Source organism: Dipodomys spectabilis, unplaced genomic scaffold (assembly GCF_019054845.1).
Source record: "Dipodomys spectabilis isolate Male_0828 unplaced genomic scaffold, ASM1905484v1 ptg000270l, whole genome shotgun sequence".
Taxonomy (NCBI): Eukaryota; Metazoa; Chordata; class Mammalia; order Rodentia; family Heteromyidae; genus Dipodomys; species Dipodomys spectabilis.
In genome coordinates, this window is record NW_024870947.1 from 2,112,485 (window position 1) to 2,138,357 (window position 25,873).

Genomic DNA, 25,873 nt, shown 5'->3' on the forward strand with positions numbered 1-25,873 from the left:
TTACTGGAGTGCTTTTTGTGTATTTGTTAGTGTGTGTGTGTGTGTGTGTGTGTGTGTGTGTGTGTGTGTGTGTGTGTGTGCATGTGTGTGTGTGTGTGTTTTGTTTTAGAGGTCTAGGATTACTATTCAAGGTAGTAGTTTGTCTTGGCCCCTGTGATCCCCTGGCCTAGAGTCGATGGGTTTTTCTAAAGATACAAAGAGCAGCTTACTAAATTCCTGTTTTAATTGTCCCACAATGAGGCAATCAGGCATCCTTGCAAAGCCATCAATAATGCTTTGTAACCACTTACAGAAGTTGTCTATCAAGTTGGCGTTCCAAGGTTGACTGTGAAAATTGTTCATTTCCAAGCAGGCACCATAAAGCATATCACATTCCTGGAATCAAACATTTGGAAGGAAGGTTCCCCTTCCTTCCTTCTCTTATAATAGGTCAAACCATAATATTCTTCAGTTGTAGAGCCTGGAGCACATTTTCTCAAGAATATTCTGTAGTGATAAAAAGGACCAACTTTCAAAATAAAGGTGAAAATACTTGTCTACAACAGACTGGTTTATCTTGCTTATATCTGTTGTTTTTTTCATTAAATCAAACACATGGATAATTTATATTGGTATTAGACAAGTGGCAAAGGATTAATGGGATAAGCATTCAGTTTACTTTCATATATCCAATATAATACACTTAGCCCATCATGAAAAATTAACTACAACTGTAGAAAAAATGTCAGGAATATAAAATAAGCCTCAAGATAAGGTCAGGAAGATGGCGGAGAAGAAGCTGGAGGCTAAACAAGCTCTAGCATAAAAAAGCAGTTTTAGTGTTCCAGTGAACAGTACTAGGCCAGAGAATTACACCAAGTGTGCCATCACAGTACAGAGAGTTTTGCCAGAGAGGGAAAATCAAGGCAAAGAGACAGATCTGAGCACTTGCCGCTCCTGGCAAGTGCTCAGATGTGTCTCTTTGCCTTGTGGCAGCAGCAGCGGCGGTGCCCGTAGCCGTCATACCTGCAACACAGAGGGTCTGGGACAAAGGCACCAGATGCAGCGGGCAAGCTGATTCTACACACCAGCAAGAACTGACAAGGAGCAGATATCTTCACACTGCAGATCGCAGACCAGAGACGACCCAGGAACCAAGACTCCGGCAGCGTGGAGTAGAAGCCTGACATCCTCACTCCTTCTTAGGGATCAGAGGAGGGAAGGCATTCATGCCCCACCCCATTACTGGAGATCTCCATCTTTGATACTGACAAAGGCTTGGCTGAGTTGCCAGTTCCAATTCAGGCCTTGGGAGAAAACAAGACAGCTATTTGGCAGGTCACATGAACCTGGCCAGACCTGCCAGGTTCAACTCCACCCAGGAAAAAGTCACCCACCCCAGGCAGAGTAAATCTGCCCCCTGGGAGTGGCTTTCTTCACTGGGTAAACAGAGCCAGAGCCTGTGCCTCCCTAAAGCAGCTTAGACATTCTATTGAAATTCAGTAAACATAAACTCTGAGAAAGGCTGCAGGCTGTGCTCTGTGAGTGTCTCAGAAGCTAGCCCCTCAGGGAAAAGCTACTGTTTGCTGAAAGGCCTCAACTCTACCCAGAACCTAACCTCATCAAAGCATCTCCAAACAAGAGAAAACAGACATCTCCCTCTTTTGCAATACTCAGAACAGATCCCTCTCCCACTGAACTAGCCTGAAAGGAGGATCACAAAGCAGAGCATTTTTCGGCTTGCCCAAACAAACTGCCTTAAGTAACAAATCAAGCCACAGGAAAACCAAACACCACAAGCCGACCAGGGACTCCACCAAGAGTCTGGTTACTGACACAAGGGAAATACAGAATCTTCCTATCCCCCAGCCCACAAAAAAAAAAATGAAAGAACTTTCTTTTTGTTTTTGTACGTTATTTTTAATTTTTTGTTTTTTTAATTTTTGTTTTTATTGTTTATTGTTTTCTTCCTCATATAATTTTTATTTTAGGTGAATATGTGTGTGTGCTTATTTTTTAATCTCTACTGAACTTTTGTTCCCTTTCTTTCTTTCTTTCTTTCTTTCTTTCTTTCTTTCTTTCTTTCTTTCTTTCTTTCTTTCTTTCTTTCTTTCTTTCTTTCTTTCTTTCTTTCTTTCTTTCTTTCTTCCTTTCTGTTCTCATTCTTTTCACTTCTCTTTTATTCGTTTCTGCATGACTTAATTTCTGTTGTGGTCAACCTCAAATATACCCGTCATCGATTATTAGATCTTATCCTACATTGTGTACATACTTAATCCAGAAATTTATTACTCAATTCAAAACCTCTTAGAGATAAATTCTTTAATAGCAGTATTACCTATTTATACCCATATAATATTTTAAAACATCTTTATTTTTCGTTTTTCATGTCTCTTTTCTATGCCTCCCCTCCTTTCATCCCATCCCCATTCTTCTCTGAATACTACTTCTTCAAACTCACAGTTTTTAAGGGTTTCATTTTTTAATATTAAATTTGTGTTTTTCCATTTTTTCTTGTCTTTTTTCCTTTTTCTTTTTTTTCTTACTATTTTTTCTGTAGCTGCTATCATTCTCTCCAATCAATTTCCCTCTTTGAGATGAGGAAACGGTTAATTCCACTCTCCCTCACTTTCCCACATCCCTCCAATCCTATTGTTCCCCAAATTTTACCTAAACCTAATAATTTCTGGTTGCCAAATTCTCCTTTGCTGTTCTTAGGCCATAAAGGCATAGTTGTTTGATGTTCAATAGATTGTATCTCTTGAACCAGATTGTATCTGCAGACTTTTGACTGTGCAACTACGGACTTTGGTTTATGCTTACCTTAAAATCGTGTTCTAGCAAAAAACGTGTTATTCTCATCCCAAATGGGCAGAACAAGCCGGAAAAACACAAGAAAAATGTCAAGCCAGGGGTTCTCAACTCCCATTCATGACAATCAGGGGAGAAAAGAGATAATGAGTAATCCAGAGGAGAGTTCTCAAAAAGCTCTACAAACACTACAGGTAAACATGGTAAATGAAAATAGTTAAAACCTGCAAAAGTCTCAATGTGAGCATGATAGGGAGAAAGAGGAGGCAAACCAAAGATCAATACAGGAGAAGCATTAGCTTGAGGAAGCTACTCAAAGATTGATACAGGAATTTCATGAGCAGATTGAGAACACTCAAAGAGAAATAAAGGAATTGTGTGAGCAGGTTGAGATCAGTCAAAGAGATAGACAGCAATTACGTGAGCTGGCTGAGCACAGACAAAGAGAAAGTCAGGAATGGCGTGAATAGGCTGAGGACACTCAAAGAGAAATTCAGGAAATGTGTAAACGTGGGGATGCTAATCAAAGAGAAATACAGGAACTGAGAGATCGGGATGAGAACGGACAAAGATCAATGGAGGCATTAGTGGAATACAGAAACAGAGAGCTGAAAGAAATCAGTGAGATGGCAAAGGGAATGCTCATTCGAAAACAACAGAAGGAATGCGAGTCCTAGGAAACCATAACCAATCAACTAAGTGATTTGAGAATAAACACTGAGCACCAAAGTAAGGAAGTAAAGAAGTTCTTACAAGATCTAGAACAAAGTTCCAACAAAGAATTTGAAGTCATCAAAGTCAACCAATTAGAAGAAATAATAAAAAACGAAGTAGAAAGTCTTGACAGTAGGTTAGACCATGCAGAAGATCGAATCTCAGGGATTGAATACAGCCTAGATATTATAGAGAAAGAACATAAAACCATCCAAGACAAATCCTAGAAATATGATATATCTCCTCAAATCTATTTGGAAAACACCATCAGAAGGCCTAATCTGAGGATAATGGGTGTAGAGGAACACCTAGAGACAGAAGTTAATGGTCTAGGAAATTTGTTTAACAAGATCCTAGCAGAGAACTTCCCAAACATGTAAAAAGACAGGGCTATTCAAATACAAGAAGCTTTTAGAACTCCAAATAGACCAGACCAGAACAGGACATCCTACCGTCAAATTATTATCCGCACAGGATCAATTCAGACCAAGAAAAAAATCTTTAAAGCTGTCAAGGAGAAAAGATCAATAACCTATAAAGGGAAACCAATGAGAATCACCTCAGATTTCTCAGCAGAGAAAATTAAAGCAAGAAAAGCCTGGAATGATGTATACCATCCCCTAAAGACAAGCAACTATCAACCAAGAATACTGTACACAGTTAAACTCTCCTTCATATCCGAAGGTCAAATAAAAAACTTCCATAGTAAAGAAAAATTGAAACAATATATCTCCACCAAACCAGCTCTACAAAGACACCTAAAGATGTCCTACACATAGAAAACCTACAAGACCACAATAAACACCAAGAAACCGCACCCAAGGTGAGAATCCAAGAACCATAGGAAGTACTCAGTTGTGGCAGCCTTAAAGAAGGTGAATAAAATGGCAGGAACTCCCAAATACCTCTAAGTCCTATCTCTTTACATTAATGGGCTTAACTCTCCAATTAAGCGACGTAGACTAGTTGGATTAAAAAGGAAGATCCTTCTACCTATTGCCTTCAGGAATCCCACCTTGTCCATAAAAACAACACATTTTGAATGTGAAAGGCTGGAACAAAATCTACCAAGCAAACAGCTCCCTATAAACAGGCAGGAGTTGCAATACGAATATCAGATAAAATAGACTTCAAATTAAAATTAGTTAGAGGAGATAAAGAAGGTCTCTCAATACTAATTAAGGGATCTCTACTTCAGGAGGTTATTACAACTCTAAATCTCTATTCGCCAAACAATGGATCATCCAAATTTATGCAAAAAACACTACTTTCTCTCAAATCTCATTTAGATCCAAATACATTAATTGTCAGGGACTTTAATACACGACTATCCCCACTAGATAGATCAACTTGGCAAAAACTCAACAGAGAAACCGGAGATATAAACAACTGCATAGAGCAACTACATTTAACAGACACCTACCAAATATTTCACCCAGCATCATCAGAATACACGTTCTTCACAGCAGCACATGGAACATTTTCCAAAATAGACTACATTTTAGGTCCCAAAGCAAACTTTTCCAAATTCAGGAACACTGTAGTAAAACCTTGCATTCTCTCAGATCACAAGGGAAAAAAATTAGAACTCAACATCAAAAGCCACCAAAGAAAGTCCTGTAACATATGGAGGATGAACAACACACTGTTGAACCACCAGTAGGTCATGGAAGAGATTAAAAACGAAATTCATGTGCTCAAGGTATTCAACATAAATGAGCACACAAACTACTAGCTCCTCTGGGACACAGCAAAGGCAGTACTCACAGGCAAGTTATATCTTTGAGTTCTTACATCAATAAATTCGAAAGATCCGAAACTAACAATTTAATGAGACAGCTGAGCCTCCTTGAAAAAGAGCAAGATGAACCCCAATCTTGTAGAAGGAAAGAAATAATTAAAATTAAATCAGAATTAAATGAATTAGAATAAAAAATAGAAAGAATCAACAAAACAAAGAGATGATTCTTCTAAAAAATCAACAAAATAAATAGACCCCCAGCAAATCTTATCAGAAAAAGAAGAGAATACACCCTAATAAATAAACTCAGAGATGAGAATGGAAATATCACCACAGAAACAAACAAGATTCAGAACATTATAAGGGAATACTTCTCAAACATTTATGCTAATATGTCTGAGAACTTGGCAGAAATGGACCTTTTCCTAGCAAATATCAACATGCCAAAACTAAATCAAGATGAGTTAAACCATCTTAACTAGTGCATATCAAGCATTGAAATAGAAACAGCAATGAGACCTCCCATCTAAGAAAAGCCCAGGACCGCATGGTTTTACAGCAGAGTTCTACAAGGAATTCAAAGCAGAACACACACCAATACTCTTTCAAATTTTAAATGGAATTGAAAGAGAAAGTTCACTACCAAATTCATCCTATGAAGCTATAATAACCCTCATCCAAAAATCAGGCAGGGACTCATCAAAGAAAGAGAACTATAGACCCACTTCTTTGATGAACATTGATGCAAAACTTCTCAACAAAATTTTGGCCAATCAACTTCAACAATTCATCCAAAAAATCATATGCCACAATCAAACAGGATTCATTTCAGGGATGAAATGCTGGTTCGAAATCCACAAATCAAATAACATAATTCATCACATCAACAAGAGCAAGAATAAGAACCACATCGTTATCTCAATAGATGCAGAGAAAACATTTGACAAGATCCAACACCCCTTTGTGATGAAGGTTCTGCAAAGACTAGGAATCCATGGAACCTTCCTCAATAAAATAAAGACTGTATATTAAAACCTCTAGCCAGTATTATGCTCAATGTTGAAAAATTAACGCCATGTCCTCTAAACTCAGGAACGAGACAAGGATGCCTACTCACTTCATTGCTCTTCAATCCAGTATTGTAATGCTTAACGACAGCAATAATAAAAGATACAAACATCAAGGGGTTCCAAATAGGGAAAAAGAAAGTAAAACTTTCCCTCTTTGCAGATGACATGATCTTGCATTTAAAGAATCCCATGGATTCTGCTCTCAAATTATTCAAGGTGATTCAAAACTTTCGTAAAGTATCAGGGTATAAAATTAGCCTTCAAAAATCAATGGCTTTTCTATATGCCAACAATGAGAAAAGGGTAGCTGAAATCAGGAAAGCAACTCCATTCGTAATAGCTCCACAAAAAATAAAATACCTAGGAATTAACCAAACAAGTGAAGGACATCCATGATGAAAACTTTAAAAACCTGAAAAACGAAATCAAAACAGAACTTAGAATGTGGCAAAAACTCCGATGCTCCTGGATTGGAAAAATCAACATCGTGAAAATGGCAATACTTCCCAAGGCTATCTACAAATTCAATGTGATACCTATCAATATTCCAATTTCATTCTTCAGGGAAATAGAAGACTCAATCCAAAAATTGATATAGAACAATAAAAGACCCCGAATAACAATAACAATCTTTAACAGAAAGAACAGTGGTACTGGCACAAGAGCAGACTGCAGGACCAATTGAATAGACTTGAAAACCCAGAAATGAACCTAAAGACATGTAGCCATCTAATTTTCAATAAGAGAGCTAACAAAAATAGAATGGAAGAAAGACAGTCTCTTCAGTAAATTGTGCTGGCAAAATTGGTTAACTACTTGTGGAAAACTAAAGCTAGATCCTTATATATCAACTTGCACCAGAATCAACTATAAATGGATCAAAGACCTCAGAGTCAAAGCAGATACTCTGAAAACATTATAGAATGGAGTAGGAGAAACCCTAAGCCTCCTTGGTGCAGGCCGAAATTTTTTTAATAGAGACCCACAAACACAACAAATGAAAGAAAGGGTGGAAAATTGACATTGCATGAAATTTCAGAGCTTCTGCATGGCAAAGGATAAAGCTAGCAAAATCAATAGAAAGCCCACGGATTGGGAGAAGATTTTTCACTAGCCATACAACAGACAAGGGTCTCATATCTAAAATATACCTGGAACTTAAAATTTTAAATCCCCACAAAACAAATCTTCAAACAAACAATTGCCCAATAAATAACTGTGCTAAAGACTTAAAGAGAAACTTCTCTGAAGAGAAAGAAGGATGGCCAATAGACACATGAAAATATGCTCAAGCTCTCTAGCCATAAAAGAAATGCAAATCAAAACAACAATGATATACCACCTCATTCCAGTTAAAATGGTTATAAACAAAAATTCTAATAACAACAGCTGCTGGAGGGAATACGGAGAGAAGGGAACCTTACTTCATTGTTGGTGGGAGTGTAAACTTGTTCAACCACTTTGGAAAGTAGTATGGAGGTTCCTCAAAAGACTCCACATAGAGTTCCCTTATGACCCGGCAATCCCACTTTTGGGCATTTACCCAAATGATCACAAACAAGACCAAACTAAAGTTTCCAACACGACTATTTTTATTGCAGCATTTTTTACCATAGCTAAGTTATGGAACCAACCCAGATGCCCCTCAGTAGATGAATGGATCAAGACAACGTGGTATATATACCCAATGGAATTTTATGCCTCCATCAGAAAGAATGACATTGCCACATTTGTTAGAAAATGGAAAGACTTGGAAAAAATTATATTATGTGAAGTAAGCCAGACCCAAATAAACATAGGTCCCATAGTTTCCCTTATTTGCAATATCTAGTATATGTCTGAGTCAAGCAGAAAAGTTCAGGTAAGTTGATATTAGTGGAATGAACCCCAAGATAAGTATTCAAATTTTTTTGTTTTTTTTTCCTTTTATTCAATTGTTTCTATCATATTTATAAGATGATGTTTGTCTTGAGCTTCCCTCCCTTTTTCGTGTTCTTTGTTTTGTTGAATGTTGCAGATCTGATGGGAGTATTCTTCTGCTGGTGTTCTTGTAGTTGTTCTTGTCCTCAGCTCTCTCACGGAATCTTGTTGTATCAGACATCTGAGAGCTGTGATGGGAAAGATGGGATGGCCACATTCCCAGGCTCTGGGAAATCCTTTCTTCTCTCACTCAGTGACTAGGCGTCAATATCCTAACCTACTCCAAAGTTTCCTCGAATCTCTTGCTCACCACTCAGCTACCTCTACTTTCCTCAATGGCCAGTAGTGGTGTCAACCAACAGAGGGAATTCTGGTGCTACAGGGCAGCATGGAATGTGGGTGTGGCCAGCATTCTTGAATCCCATTTGGTCAAAAAGAACCATGAAAGAATGGGGTTGTGGCTGGAATCCTGTGATGCAGGCAGCATGGGCGGAGTAAAGATGACACCAGCTTCGCCAGACCCTTTCCCAGGGAACTCTGTCCAATTCAGTTGGGGACAAAAGGGTGACCTGCTTTATCTGGATGGCTGCACAAATTGTTGTGTATGTCTGTTTGTTGCCAGTCTTGGACCTTAAACTCAGGATCTGGGCACAGTCTGTGAGCTGCATTTGATCAAGGCTAGTGTGAGACACACGTCTCTTCTTTTTTTTTTTTTTTAATTTATTTTTTATTGTGAAAATACTGTACAGAGGGGTTACAATTACATGGGCAAGATAATGAGTACATTTCTTATTAAGCATTGTAGCCTCCTCTTTTGTTTACCATTCCCATCCCTTCCCATCCTCCCCCGCCCCCCCCACCCAATCCTCCCCGCCCACTCCCAACAAAGTTGTAAAGTTCGTTTTCGACATAAAGACTTGTACTTCTCATTGTTGCAACAGGTCCACCTGTATCCTTATTTAAACGACTTGTTTTTCCCCTTCCCCTCCACAAATGATACCAACATCAACACGTCTCTTCTTGTGGCTTTGTTGCCACTTAAGTTGGACAGTGGTCTCAAGGACTTTCCTGCCTACGGTGACTTTGAACATGACCCTCCTTTCACAGCCTTGTAAGTATCAAGGAGGACTGCTGACAGCCAGTAGTGCCTAGCTAATCATTGGTCTTGCTGATGTTCTTAGACAGACCAGTGAGTTCCCAATCCTCAGGTTTAAGTGGTGGGAGCTGGTGCCCACAGTTTGAATCTTGGTCCTGCCACTTCCAGATGGCAGGAGATCCTAAGAAACTCATTTCATCCATATGAATACCAATGGAATATGATGTATGTCATGATTTAATGGGCAGTTCTTGAATGATTCCAGTATAAAATTATACACAATTATATTATACAAAACTGATCGATTTTAGTTAATACTTTATTAAGCATTTAAACAATCACATTCATTAAATGGAGGCAGAATGAAATACCTAAGAATTGGGTGTCATATTGCATAGAGATGCCATTTTTCTGCCAGGACTGGGATTTGAACTCATGTTCTTGGTAACTCTGTTTCACTGTGTGGGAAGGAGAGGCTTGCCTCCTTGAAGTCAAGAAATTCAAGTCTGTTCCTTAGGCCTGAAATCGAGCCTCTGCACTAGATACAATCCTATTCACGTACATTTTAAATATATGATTTATATTTACAGACATATGTATGTACATATTGAGTTCAGTATATTTATTCATTTTATTTTTTGTTTGTTCATGTATTGACTATTTATTTTATTGTCTATTATGGCACATAGAACATTGATTACGTTGATTACATAGGATATAGGTGTGCATATGTATCCTACTTCAAATGTGACACCCAGGACTTTCACAGAAAAGGAAAACATGTGTCACCATCAGCTTTTTACTCCACGATTCATTGTTTGGGAGTTCTGGCATCTGAACTCATGGCCTACAGAACCAAATTCATGAATGGGTCAGTGTCAACATGCCATCCTGGGGCAAATTGAGCTGACAGGAAGTTCCCAGGGCCTGAGATAGAGCCCCAGCGGTTGACAAAATAAGAACAGATTGACACTCAGATGGTAGTACGCTAATAAATATATATCTTTATAGAGTGCCAGAGATGTCTATCCATTATTCAGTTATATAGACTACATTCCTAACAATTCTTGGGTATTATTATACCTCCATGTAATTAATGTTATTGTTTTCATCCTCAATGAGATGTACAAGTCGTTATGTTGAAAACTAATTTTACAACTTTGTTGAGGGGGTGAGGTGGGGAAGGGGGGGTGGGGAGGATTGAGTTGGGAGACAGGAGAAGGATGGGAATGAAAGGGAAGGGGAAACAAAAGAAGAGGCTACAATGCTTGATAAGAAATGTACTCATTATCTTTCCCGTGTAATTGTAACCCCTCTGTACAGTATTTTCACAATAAAAAATAAATAAATAAACTCTTAAGAAAATCGGTGTCCTGAAATCATTGCATCCCTGTAAGAAAGAGTATTCTAGCCGGGCGCTGGTGGCTCACGCCTGTAATCCTAGCTACTCAGGAGGCTGAGATCTGATGATCACAGTTCAAAGCCAACCCCGGGCAGGAAAGACTGTGAGACTCCTATCTCCAATAAATCACCAGAAAACCAGAAGTAGCGCTGTAGCTCAAGTGGTAGAGCGCTCGCCTTGAGCTGAAGAGCTGAGGGACAGTGCCCAGGCCCAGAGTTCAAGCCCCACGACCGACCAAAAAAAAAAAAAGAGTATTCTTTTAATGTTTCATATTATATAAAATCAACCAGACGACTGAAACATGATGTCTAATTTTATACGAGTATCATTCACGAGCAACTCATTTAACTATGACATTTAAAACATTCCATCGTTATTCTTATAAATTGGAACGAGTCTCTTAGGATCTCCCATCATCCAGAAGTGACATGACTTGGAATCGACTCTAGCCCTATATTGCCATGCAGGACTATGGCCCAATAGCTCAATAGCCCACCAGCCTTCAGCAATGTAAGTTGAATTACCCTTTGGAGCTGTGTCATTCCGACCCAGATGGTCATGGTGCAAAATCTAAAAAGACCATCCCACCACTTATTTTCGGTGCATCCCCCCCCCCCCCGCAAGGCCTGGAGGTCTAGGATCCCAGGATCGTCTGTTGTTCCAGTGGCTGCACCCCAGCCTAGGGTGATGGAAGCTGAGGCAGAGTTGCCATGATTTGAGTTCAAGACCTTGCTTGGCAAAAAAAAAAAAACCAAAAAACAAAAACAAAAAAAACTCCCTGGCTTGCAATTGTTGCCGTTTTATCTGTAAGGCTTTGGATTTGAATTTAGGGTCTGGGTAACTCTGCAGCACTGTGGATGAAAGGGAAGCTCACCATGCTTGAGGACAAGAAAGTCAGGCCTGCTCCCTATGCCTGAATTCATGACCCAGCCCTTGGAAACACACTATTTATATACATTGTAAAGATAGGATTTGTACCTACCTATAGATGTTCAGTCCATATCTTGTTTGTTGTGGTTATTTATTGTATTTCTGTTTTATTCATTTATTTACCACTTATTTTATTGACTGTGATAACAGACATTCCATTTATTATATTGATGACATTATATCACATATATCTAGATTTGTATACATTTTCTCCTTCATGTATTACACCCAGGACACTCAGAGAAAAAGAAAACAGGTGTTACACTCCACTTCTTACTCCACGATCCAGTTGTTGGCAGTGCTGGGACCTGAACTCAGGGCCTAGCAGACCCAATTCATGAATGGGTGTGTCAACATGGCAACCTCTAGCCCACGAAGCTGCCAGGCAGTTCCCAGACCATGTAATTGAGCCACAGCACTGGACAAAATAGCCATACATGGATAGGCAGCTGGTAGTATACCAATAAATATATATTTGTATAGAGTACCAGAGACATCTGCCTAGGATTCAAGTATATCAACTACTTTCCTACCAACTCTTAGGTAGTTATTATGCCACCACTGAAGGAATAGGATTCTTTTCATGCTTAATAGACTATTCATTAAGATCAATCAGCGTCCTAGTATCATTGCATCTAATTTTAGACTAGACATTGATGCACTCAGAAACTTCTCATTTAATCATGAGTTTGCTCACGTTCCATTGGTATTTCGATGCATAAGAACGAGTATCTTGGGAATTCCACATATTGGTAGGTGTCAGGACCAGGACTCGAACTCAGGGCCTACATTGCTGCATGGGCCTATGGCTTCCTCAATAGCCCACTATCCTTCACCAATGCAAGGTGAAGTACTCTTTGTAGGCATGTTATTAAGACCCAGGATGGTCACCTTGGAAAGGAACAAAATGTAAAAATTCATCCCGCGGCTTTCCTCTCTCTCTCTCTTTCTCTCTCCATATATATATATATATATATATATATATATATACATATATATATACATACATACATATATATATATATATATATATATATATCATACTCTGTGTGTGTGTGTGTGTTTGTGTGTGTGTGTGTGTGTTTTCCTGCAAGACTTCAGGGCCTAGTATCCCAGGATCGGCAATGGGCCCATGGCAGCGCACCACCCTGAGGTGATTGAAGCTGAGGCAGAGTTACCACAAACTGAGTTCAAATCCTTTCCTTGGGAATAATAATAATAATAATAAAACCTGGCTCAGAACTCGCACCATTTTTCTGCCACAGCTGGGATTCCAACTCAGTTCTGGGTAAATCTATAACACTCTGGGGGAAATGGAAGCTCACCATCCTTGAAGACTACAATATCAGGCCAGGTCACAGGTCCTGAATTGAAGCCCCAGCACTGGAAAAATTAATGTACCCACCTATTTTACACATAGGATCTCTATTTACATATATGTATGGAATGCATCATGAGTTCAGTGTAGTTACTCTTTTTATTGTGTGTCTTAGTCATGGATGCATTTGTGTTTTATTGAGTATGATGACAGACATAACTGGGCTGACACAGATAACAAATTTTTCCTATGGTTATAGAGTTGCCTATTTAGAATTCTCCATCCTCCCTGAGACCCAGGACATTCACAGGACAGGAAAACAGGTGGATCGATGGGCTTCTCACATTAGGTTTCATCTTTTGGCTGTATTGGGATTTGAACTCAGAGCTTAGCAGGCCCAATTGGCGAAAGGGTCTAGGTGAGGATACCAGCCTGTGAGCAACTAAGGAGCTAGGGGGTTCCCGGGACTTGAGATTGAGCCCCGGAGTGGGGGTGGGGCACAATATTCATCCATTCATAAGCTGAATACCTATTTGGATAGAGTAGGAGTTGTGGCTAGCTGTGTTAGAATCCCACCTACCATGTTGTCGGGTCTTCATTCATCCCACAAAAGATGGACAGGGTCCTAGGAAAGGTAAGTGCAGCCACTCGCACGTTCCCCAGCCTCCCTCATCCTGGGAGACAATCAGATGCAGCAGGGAGTCAACTCAAGCAGGGAAACTCGTTTATTAACACAGAGCAAGCCGTTTTTAAAGCAACAAAGAGTGGGTGGCATGGGAGGGGAGGAAGAGGAACCAATCACTGTCAAGGTCACACCCTATCATGCACCTAAGCTTCCATGGTCTGATTACTTACTGTAAAGCAAATCGGGCTCTGCCCACTCCACTCCCCTTCAGTGTCATCTTTGCTGCCCATGTGCTCTATAGATTCCCTCTTTTTTGTTTTAATGGCAGACCCACCTCCAAGTTAGTTATCTTTTCCCCTCCGCTGTAAAGGTTATTTTAAAAGGATTCCATTGGTAAGGATAGCATTGGCCATGCAGGGGGTTTGAGGCAAGTCTGGGTGTTGAGATTCACCAGACAAGGATAAGGAGGGCCCTTGTGCATGAGCCAAGAGGCCGTCCCAGTTACCTCACATCCCCATCTAGGACAATAATAAACATCAATCCCACGACAGTTAGAAATGTCCAAAGCAGTTCAATTAATTCCTGGGCATATATAAAAGTCAGTATCTCGTAAGGTCATCCTCTTCAGAACCTGGGAGAACCCTGGGTATTGGGAGTTCCACACATGCGGCATGGTGCATCCTCGTGGGTGCCCACACTGCCATTCTACTATAGTGCAGAAAAATAAGGAAAATTTAAAACCAATTGCAGACATAGCAGAGCAATACTGGTCACCTGGTGTCTTTTAAGTAAGCCAGTTCCTTGTACGTGCCTTTAAGTGAGCACAGGGGTCAAGATGACTTTGAGCTTTACTTTAAGCTCCAAATGGCTCCCAGCATCTCCCCTGTCTTTGTTTAAGGAAGCGAACCCGCCTATCTTAGGTTGGATGGATCACCTTGTCTGCCTGATCTGTCATCGGGAACTTCTTCAGAGCGAAGCTGAAGGCCCTGTCTTAGGTTGGCCAGACTGACACCCCCTCTTATCCATCTCTGGCTGCGATCCCTATCGGGGGAAATTTATTCACTTGGAGCTTGATCTTATGTAACTGGCTGGCTAAGCTCATAAGAGTTTTGCAGTGCACGTATAAAGCAAGTAAGGCATAGAAAACAATTAGCAAAAGCGTTCCCAGGCCAAGCAATGTCATTAGCAGTCCTTTAGCATTAGCCAGGGATGGGAGAGCAGTCTTTACCACTTCAGAGTCCAGAGGTGGTGGTTGTTCTGGAGCAGATTTTAGACATGTTTACAGGAAAGCATAACAAAAGGTGGTTGTACAAGCAAGTAGTAAAAGAACAATTAGAGCAAGTAACACAAAATAAGTTGCTCCTACAGAAATATTAAATGGTCCATACATAATGACATAGGGTGGTAATCAAAATGAAGGTCAGGCCTCCAGGTTAAAGGTACATCTTCTCTTGTGGTCTATTGATGATTTCTGCATTGTCAGCGCTGATCACTGTCCAGGTCACCTGTTGGGTTGATCATCAGAGAGAGGGACTTGCAAGAGAGACACTTTAAGAAGGACTGCTTACAACAATCCCCCCGCCAAACGGCTGGGGGGGGGTGGGAAATTACCCCCTACACCCTGCAAGTCCCTCTCCCCGATGATCTTGGGGTTCCTCGGCCCTGGGCTGCCAGCCCCTGGGCATTAGCCTCAGTCATTGCAGATGTCTGAGCCTGTAAAGGTAAAGCTAGTGATTGGGACTGGTGCTGTTGCATCCCCACAACCTGTGAGGTCACCACCCATCTGCTCAGTGAATGCTCTCTCAATCCCGCACAGGCCATGTAGTGGTCTGAATTCATCCCTTCCCAGACTAGTAGCTTTACAAACTGATCTCAGAGGTTCCCTGCTGGCAGCTTGTGGTGAATGCTCTGTTGGACTCAGTCTATAAACTCAGCTGGAGGCTCACCAGGTTTTTGCCTCACTCCTGCTATGGAGGACTCAGTAGGCCATCATCCAGTTTGTACCACGCAGCCAGTCCTGCTTGCCTCACCTGGTCATGGTATGGGCCAGGTATTTCCGCCTGTTTGACGCCAGTGGAGTACCCTTCCCCGTCCCTGTTAACATGGAATAAGTAATAAGTATCGTGGATTGAACCTGACAATTATTTTCTACTTGCCCTCTGCATTCCTCCTTAAAGAAAGCACACATTTAATAAACTGAGAACTGGTGAGGACGGCTTTAGCCACATCCAGCCAGGCTTTAGGGACACCTGGGTGGTAAGCAATGTCCTGTAATAAGCTCTGGGCCCAAGGAGAGTTTGGGCCATCTTCCACCACCTTGTTGCAGAGCTCTTTAAGATCCTTAGCTTCCCATGGATACCATTCCAAGGGCCTGTTTGCTCCTGGTGCCAGATTGACCGGATACGCTTGGGGAAGCAAATCCTGTGGCCTAGGGTCCATGTTCTCAGGTGGCCCTTCCCTTCCAGGGTAGACCTCCTAGTAGGTTACTTCCCCAGCACTCCGCCCCTCTGTTGATGGTTTGTAGGTGTCCGCGTCTAGCAGGTATCTCTCACAGATCGCATAGGGTTCCATACATCCCCTCCAATTGGGGGAATAAAAAGGGGACCTATGACCATCAGGGGCATCTGAATCAAAGGAACTAACTTTGCCCCTCGTTTTGACTTCCATGGTGCATGTGTGTTCACTCATGCAACTTCGCTGTCAAAACACTAATCCTATCATCAATATTTCTATGAATTCGAGCATCCTACCCACGCTTCCGTTACGACCAACTAATACATTTATTATGAAAAAATTTCTTACCACTAACACTAGCCCTATGTATATGGTATATTGCTATCCCAATCTCCACAGCAAGCATCCCTCCAATATTATAGAAATATGTCTGACAAAAGAGCTACTTTGATAGAGTAAAACATAGAGGTTCAAGTCCTCTTATTTCTAGAACTTTAGGACTCGAACCTAACCTGAGAATTCAAATTTCTCCGTGCTACCAATTACACCAAATCCTAGTAAGGTAAGCTAATTAAGCTATCGGGCCCATACCCCGAAAACATTGGTTCCAACCCTTCCCATACTAATTAATACCATTGCATTTATTCTAATTATATTCACTATGATTCTAGGCACTGCCATTGCAATAACAAGCTCACACTGAATACTCACATGAGTGGGTCTAGAGATCAACATATTATCTATAATTCCCCTCATAACAATTAATAAAAATCCACGATCAACCGAAGCTGCATCAAAATACTTTTTAACCCAAGCAACTGCATCCCTAATCCTAATATTCGCTATCACAAACAACTTTCACCACTCGGGACAATGAGATATTCAACAACCACCCAATCCACTAACATCCCTAACGTTACTAATCGCCCTAGCAATAAAGTTAGGTCTAGCCCCATTCCACCTGTGAGTCCCAGAAGTTACCCAAGGCATCCCCCTGCTATCCGGATTAATTCTGTTAACCTGACAGAAGCTAGCTCCAATCTCAATCTTCTACCAACTCTCCCCATTCATAGAAAAAAACCTAATCCTACCCATAGCTATTCTATCAATCTTGTTAGGAGGCTGAGGAGGCCTAAACCAAACCCAACTATGAAAAATCATAGCATATTCATCAATCGCCCATATAGGCTGAATAATAGCAGTAATAATCTACAACCCCTCTACAATAATCCTCAACCTAATCATCTATATTATCCTCACTACAACCCTCTTCATCTCACTAAACTCCCTATCCATCACAACTACCTCATCACTTACTTCAACATGAAATTCACACCCCCTAATAACCCTAGCAACCCTCTTATGCTTAATATCCCTAGGAGGTCTACCTCCCCTCACCGGTTTCCTACCAAAATGATTGATCATCCAAGAGATAATCTTCAATGACATAATCACAACCAGTATAGCCATAGCAATAATAGCCCTTCTAAACCTATTCTTTTACATATGATTAATTTATTCAACTTCCCTCACCCTATTTCCACTATCCAACAATACCAGATTCAAATGACACCATCTGAACCAAAAAGCCCCAACAACAATCCCTACAATATTAATTATTTCATCCTTCTATTTACCTTTAACACCAATAATCACAACTATTATATAGAAATTTAGGTTAATTTAGACCAAGAGCCTTCAAAGCTCTAAGTAAGTCCATAAACTTAATTTCTGACCATAAGGACTGCAGACCTTCCATCTACATCTAATGAACGCAAATCAATAGCTTTAATTAAGCTAAATCCTTTCTAGATTGATAGGATTTTAACCTACATATCTTTAGTTAACAGCTAAACACCTTAATCAACTGGCTTCAATCTACTTCTCCCGCCTAAAAAAAGAAAGGAGGCGGGAGAAGTCCCGGCAGGATTGAAGCTGCTCCTTTGAATTTGCAATTCAACATGCGATGCACCTCAGGACTTCACTGGTAAAAAGAGGAATTAACCTCTGTAGTTAGATTTACAGTCTAATGCCTTACTCAGCCATTCTACCTATGTTCATTAACCGTTGACTATTCTCAACTAATCACAAAGACATCGGAACCCTTTATATAATCTTCGGTGCTTGAGCCGGAATAGTAGGAACAGGACTAAGCATCCTAATTCGAGCAGAACTAGGTCAACCTGGTTCCCTATTAGGAGACGACCAAATTTACAATGTAATTGTTACTGCCCACGCATTTGTAATAATTTTCTTTATAGTAATACCCATTATAATCGGTGGGTTCGGAAACTGACTAGTCCCCCTAATAATCGGCGCACCCGACATGGCTTTTCCATGAATAAATAATATAAGCTTCTGACTCTTACCACCTTCATTCCTTCTCCTATTAGCATCTTCCATAATTGAATCCGGAGCCGGAACAGGATGAACTGTATACCCACCTTTAGCAGGAAATCTAGCACATGCTGGAGCTTCTGTCGACCTGACAATTTTCTCTCTTCACTTAGCAGGAGTATCATCTATCCTCAGAGCTATTAACTTCATCACTACTATTATTAATATAAAACCACCCGCAATATCACAATATCAGACACCCCTATTTGTCTGATCTGTCCTTATTACAGCTGTCCTTCTTCTGCTATCCCTTCCAGTATTAGCTGCAGGAATTACTATGCTTCTAACAGATCGTAATCTTAACACAACTTTCTTCGACCCTGCAGGAGGCGGAGACCCAGTACTTTACCAACACCTATTTTGATTTTTCGGCCATCCAGAAGTCTACATTCTCATTCTTCCCGGATTCGGAATAATCTCACATATCGTTACATATTATTCAGGAAAAAAAGAACCCTTCGGATATATAGGCATAGTGTGAGCCATAATATCTATTGGATTCCTAGGATTCATTGTATGAGCACACCATATATTTACAGTAGGAATAGACGTAGATACTCGAGCCTACTTTAGATCTGCTACAATAATTATTGCTATCCCAACAGGAGGGAAAGTATTCAGCTGACTAGCTACTCTCCACGGAGGAAATATTAAATGATCGCCAGCCATATTATGAGCACTAGGATTCATTTTCCTATTCACAGTAGGTGGACTAACCGGAATTGTTCTATCAAACTCATCCCTAGACATCATACTTCACGATACATACTACGTAGTAGCCCATTTCCACTACGTTCTTTCTATAGGAGCTGTATTTGCCATTATAGGAGGCTTCGTTCACTGATTCCCTCTATTTACCGGCTATACACTAAGTGACATATGAGCTAAAACACACTTCACCATTATATTTATTGGTGTAAATATGACCTTCTTCCCTCAACATTTCCTAGGACTAGCAGGTATACCACGACGATACTCCAACTATCCAGACGCCTACACTACATGAAACACAATTTCATCTATAGGTTCATTTATTTCCCTAACAGCCGTAATCCTAATAATTTTCATAATCTGAGAAGCATTCGCATCAAAACGTGAAGTAACAACAGTGCAAATAACATCAACAAACCTTGAATGAATCCATGGATGTCCACCACCATTCCACACCTTCGAAGAACCAGCCTATATAAAACAGGCCAACTAAGAAAGGAAGGATTTGAACCCCCTAAAACTGGTTTCAAGCCAGTCCCATATCCAATATGTCTTTCTCAAAATGAGATATTAGTAAAATTAATTACATAACTTTGTCAAAGTTAAATTATAAGCCTAATACTTATATATCTCTATGGCTTACCCCCTTCAAATAGGACTTCAAGATGCTTCATCTCCAATCATAGAAGAATTAACTGACTTCCATGACCATACTCTCATAATCATATTTCTTATTAGCACCCTAGTCCTATATATCATTTCATTGATATTAACCACTAAACTCACCCACACTAGCACTATGGATGCTCAAGAAGTAGAAACTATCTGAACAATTCTTCCAGCCGTTATCCTAGTTATGATTGCTCTACCCTCCCTTCGCATTCTTTATATATTAGACGAAATCAACGACCCAGCACTAACAGTAAAGACCATAGGACATCAATGATACTGAAGCTACGAATATACCGACTTCAACGACCTTATATTTGACTCCTACATAATCGCCACATCTGACCTTAAACCTGGAGAACTACGTCTCCTAGAAGTAGACAACCGAGTCGTCCTCCCAATAGATCTACCCATCCGCATACTAGTTTCCTCAGAAGATGTACTACATTCGTGAGCAGTACCCTCACTAGGAATCAAAACAGATGCTATCCCAGGACGACTAAACCAAGCCACCCTATCATCTACACGACCAGGACTATTCTATGGCCAATGCTCTGAGATCTGCGGTTCCAACCATAGTTTCATACCAATTGTCGTCGAAATAGTCCCACTTAAATATTTTGAATCATGATCAACAACAATACTTTAGACCCCATTATGAAGCTATTAAAGCATTAACCTTTTAAGTTAAAGACAGGACACCAATTGTCCCATAATGATATGCCACAATTAGATACATCACCATGATTTGTTACCATTATAGGAACCACACTTACCCTATTATTTTCCAATTAAAATTTAAAACCTTCACTTTCCACCCACAACCACAGACCAAAAATTTTCTATACACCAAAGCATCTAATCCTTGAGATCTAAAATGAACGAAAATTTATTCACCCCTTTCACTACCCCTACACTCTTAGACCTACCCCTCGTTATTGCAATCATTATATTCCCATCCATCCTATTTCCACAACCAAAACGACTAATCAATAATCGTCTCACTACTTTCCAATCATGACTCATAAACGCAATCATTAAGCAAATAATAAGCATGCACAGCCTAAAAGGACGTGCCTGAACACTCCTACTTACATCCCTTATCATCTTTATTGGTTCCACAAACCTTCTAGGCCTCCTACCTCATTCATTTACTCCCACTACCCAACTCTCCATAAATCTAGGAATAGCTATCCCGCTATGAGCAGGAACTGTCCTACTAGGATTACGATACAAAACTAAATCATCACTAGCCCACTTTCTACCACAAGGAACTCCATTACCATTAATCCCAATACTTATCATCATCGAATCCATCAGCCTATTAATCCAACCTATAGCCCTCGCCGTACGACTAACAGCCAACATTACAGCTGGCCACCTCCTAATTCACCTAATCGGAGGAGCTGCCTTAGCAATCTATTCTATTAGCCCAATCGGATCGCTGGCAGCATTCATTATCCTCACACTTCTAACAATCCTAGAATTTGCAGTAGCCCTTATTCAAGCCTACGTCTTTACCCTACTAGTAAGCCTATACCTACATGACAACACCTAATGACACACCAAACACATGCCTTCCATATAGTTAACCCCAGCCCCTGACCATTAACTGGAGCTATATCAGCTCTCCTCCTAACATCAGGAATAGTAATATGATTCCACTATCAATCCGTCACGCTCCTCCTCATGAGTATCCTATCTAGTGTCCTTACTATATTCCAATGATGACGAGACGTAATTCGCGAAGGAACATTTCAAGGCCACCACACCCCTGTAGTTCAAAAAGGCCTTCGCTACAGTATAGTCCTATTTATTATTTCAGAAGTGTTTTTCTTTGCATGCTTCTTCTGAGCATTTTACCATTCCAGCCTAGCCCCCACTCCCGAACTAGGGGGATGCTGACCACCAACTGGAATCACTCCATTAAACCCCCTAGACGTACCATTACTCAATACCTCTGTCCTTCTAGCCTCCGGAGTATCAATTACATGAGCCCATCACAGCCTCATAGAAGGTAACCGAATCCCAATAATTCAAGCCCTTTTCATTACTATTATTTTAGGAATTTACTTTACTGTTTTACAAGCCTCCGAATACACAGAAACCTCATTTACCATTTCAGACAGCGTGTACGGCTCAACATTCTTCATAGCAACAGGCTTCCATGGCCTACACGTAATAATTGGAACAACATTTCTTATCGTATGCTTAATCCGCCAAATCCAATTTCACTTCACATCCACTCACCATTTCGGCTTTGAAGCAGCAGCATGATATTGACACTTCGTAGATGTTGTCATGCAACATGTGTGTTCTAGGTTGTCATGTGTGTTCTAGGTGAAATTTGACCCATTCCTTTTCCTTCTCACTTCCCAAGTCCTCCTTTACTCCTTCTAGGCCTAATGTTGCCTCCTCTTCCTTCTTCTGTGAGATAGCATTGCCCATACTAAGGGTTACACTTACCCTGACAGACTGCTTAGCCTCTGTCAGTATTTTTCCTTTCATGCCCCATGTTGGGAGCCAGATGTTGGGTCTTCTTCCATCACACGAAAGACAGACAGGGTCCGAGGAAAGCTAAGTGCGGCAGCTCGCCCGTTCCCCAGCCTCCCTCAGTCCAGGAGACAATCAGACGCAGCGGGGAGTCAACTCAAGCAGGAAAACTCATTTATTAACATAGAGCAAGCCATTTTTAAAGCAAAAAAGAGTGGGTGGCATGGGAGGGGAGGAAGAGAGGAAACAATCACTGTCAAGGTCACACCCTATCATGCACCTAAGATTCCATGGTCTAGTTATGCACTGAACATAAAGCAAATCAGGCTCTGCCCACTCAACTCCCTATCAGCGCCATCTTTGCTGCCCATGTGCTCTACATCATGTGAGTACTGATTCTTGGATCAGTACTCCAATTTCTGAATGTGATTCTTATTGTCACACTTCATGAACTCTTAATTAAAAATTATTGTTGTGCCATACGTCTTGCCTATCATTTCCTATGAGAATCATGAATGAACTAAACTCTTCCCTAGGACTCAATTCAAGCACCTCATAACATTTATAGACATGTCAAATATACGATTTATACTTACATCTATATATTAAGTCTATATTGTGTTTGTTGTAGTGATTCATTATGTTTTATTATTGATTTAGCATTTATTTTATGAACTGTGAGTGCACCCATAATATTTATTACATTTATTCCAATCTATTCCATAGCATGTAACTTTGCAGACATGTTATGAACTTGCACAGAAAAGGAAAAAAGGTGTCACACTTGAAATCTTACACCAGGAAAAAATTTTTGGCCATGATGGGACGTGATCTGAAAGCCTGAGAGGCCCAATTCTTGAATGTGTGAGTGTCAGCACCATAGCCTCTAGTCCATTCAGCTGCCAAGTCGATCCCAAGACCTGGAATCAAGCCCTTGTTTGGCTAAAATCGCAGTAACTTTCTGTGACGATGGTGGTACATAAATAAATATAAATACCTAAATTTGGCCAAAATCACAGTAACTTTCTATGACGATGGTGGTACATAAATATAAATTTAGATATTTAGGTACTGCCAGAGGTGTCTATCTAGTATTCAATGACATATACTACGTTCCTACCGATTCTCATGTATTTAGTGAGGATTCCATTTAATCAATAATATTCTTTAAATGCATAATAAACTATGAATTAAAATCAATCTGTGTCCTGTGATTATTGGGTCTAATTTTATGCTAGACTCATTTTGAGGGACTACTTATCCAACCATGACATTGATCACATTTCTCTGGTGTTCCTATGGACAGGCAATAGTTTCTTAGACTCTCCAGCCCCTTTTAAGTGGCATGATCAGGATTCAGGGCCTAGCGTCCACTGACCTACAGCTTCACTGACAGCCCGCCAGCCTTCAGCAATGCCAGGTGAACTACAGGTTGCAGCCATGTCATTCAGACTCAGGATGGTCACCTTGCAAGGAAGAAAAGTAGAAACTGCTGACCTTCTGTAGTTTGATGCTTTTTTTTTTGGTGGTGTTTTCATTTTGTTTTCCTGTTAGTCCCCGAGGCCTAGGATCCAGGATGGGCTGTGGGTCCATAGGCTGCACCATCCCAGCCTAGTGTGATGGAAACTGAGGCAGAATTGCCACGACCTGAGTTAAAGCCACGTGCATGGCAAAAAATAAATTAATTAATTAATAATATTACTAAAGCTCCTTGTCTTGAATTTTGTGCCATTTTGTTGTTTGCCAGGCAGGGATGCATCTTGGGATCTGGGTAACGCTGATGCACTGAGGGGGGTGGAGGAAAAGAAAGATCTCCTCCATTGAAGACAAGAATTCAGGCCTGTTCCCTAGGACTGAATTCAAGCCCCAGTCCTGGAGAACATAACATTTATAGACATGTTTATTATATGATTTATACTTACATCCATATATTCAGTTTATATCGTGTTTGTTGAAATGATTCATTATATTTTATTATTTATTTATTTACTTACCATTTATGTACAGTACCATTATGTACTGACTGTGAGTGCACCTATAACATTTATTACATTCATTGAAATCTATTCCATAGCATGGAGCTTTGCAGACATATTATATACATCATACCTGACACCCAGCACTTGCACAGAAAAGGAAAACAGGTATCACACTTGGAATCTTTCTCCAGGAAGACATTTTTAGCAATGCTGGAGCCTGAACTGAGGCCCTAGGAGGTCCAATTCGTGAATGGGTGAGTGTCATCATGGCAGCCTCTATCACATTCAGATGCCAGGTGGATCCCAAGACCTGGGATCGAGACTCAGGTTTGGCCAAAATAGCAATACTTTTCTATGCAGACGGTGGTATAAAAATAAATATATATTTAGAAATTTAGATACTTCCAGTGATGTCTATCTAGTAGTATTCAATGACATATACTAACTTCCTAGTGATTCACAGGTATGTAGTGAGAATTCTATTTAATCAATAGTATTCTTTTAGGGGCTGGGAAAGTGGCTCACTGTGAGAGTGCTTGTCTTGCATGCATGAGCCCTGGGTTTGATTCCTCAGCACCACATGATCAGAAAAAGCCAGGAATGGTGTTGTGTCTCAAATGGTACAGCATTAGCTCTGAGCTGAAAAGCTGAGGGAGAGTTCCCAGGACCAGAGTTCAGGCCCCACTACCGACAAAACACACACACACACACACACACACACACACACACACACACACACACACACGTATTCTTTTAATGCGTAATAAACTATAAATTAAAATCAATCGACATCTTGTAAATATTGGGTTTAATTTTATGTTAGACTGATTGACAAACTACTCAACCAACCATGACATGATCACATTCCTCTGGTATTCCTATGAACAGGCATTAGTTTATTAGGCTCTCCAGCCCTTTCTAAGTGCCATGACAGGGATTCAAACACCTAGGTGTCCAGATTGGGCTGTGGGTTCGCTGCCAGCCTGCCAGCCTTCAGCAATGCCAGGTGACCTACAGGTTGTAGCTGGTGTCATTTGGACCCGGGGTGGTCACCATGCAAGGAAGGAAAACCGAGAAACCTCCTACTGTCTGCAATTCGAGGCTATTTTTCAGTACTGTTTTCAATTTGTTTTCCTGTCAGCCCCTGAAGCCTTGATTCCTAGGATGGGCTGTGGTCCCAGAAGCTGCACCATCCCAGCTTAGGGTGATGGAGGCTGAGGCAGAGTTGCTACAACCTAAGTCCAAGCCCCGTGCCTGGCAAAATAAATGAATTAATAAATAAAATATAATAAAATTTAATAAAGTATATAAACATAAAATATTTTTTTATTTTTTATTATTATTTTTTATTGTGAAAATACTGTACAGAGGGGTTACAATTACATGGGCAAGATAGTGAGTACATTTCTTATCAAGCATTATAGCCTCCTCCTTTTTTTACCCTTCACATCCCTTCCCATCCTCTCTGTCCCCCACCTAATCCTCCCCCCTCGAAGTTGTAAAGTTCATTTTTTTTTGAGTAATTATTTGTATTTATTTATCTCATTTATCAAAAAGAAATAAA

The 25,873-nt window shown here is 40.4% G+C and overlaps 2 long non-coding RNA genes across 2 annotated transcripts in view; one reads left to right on the top strand and one right to left on the bottom strand.

The window, feature by feature from the left end:
* Positions 1-22,141, bottom strand: LOC122125996. Its single transcript, XR_006150831.1, has 3 exons — positions 21,701-22,141; positions 10,385-10,388; positions 1-11 (listed from the first exon to the last, which is right to left on the bottom strand). It is a non-coding gene; the product is annotated as an uncharacterized LOC122125996 (long non-coding RNA).
* The window catches only part of LOC122125997, a 26,184-nt gene continuing 16,599 nt past the window's right edge, over positions 16,289-25,873 (top strand). The window contains exon 1 of the long non-coding RNA XR_006150832.1: positions 16,289-16,975. This is a non-coding gene — a long non-coding RNA (uncharacterized LOC122125997). The remainder of the gene's footprint in view (positions 16,976-25,873) is intronic.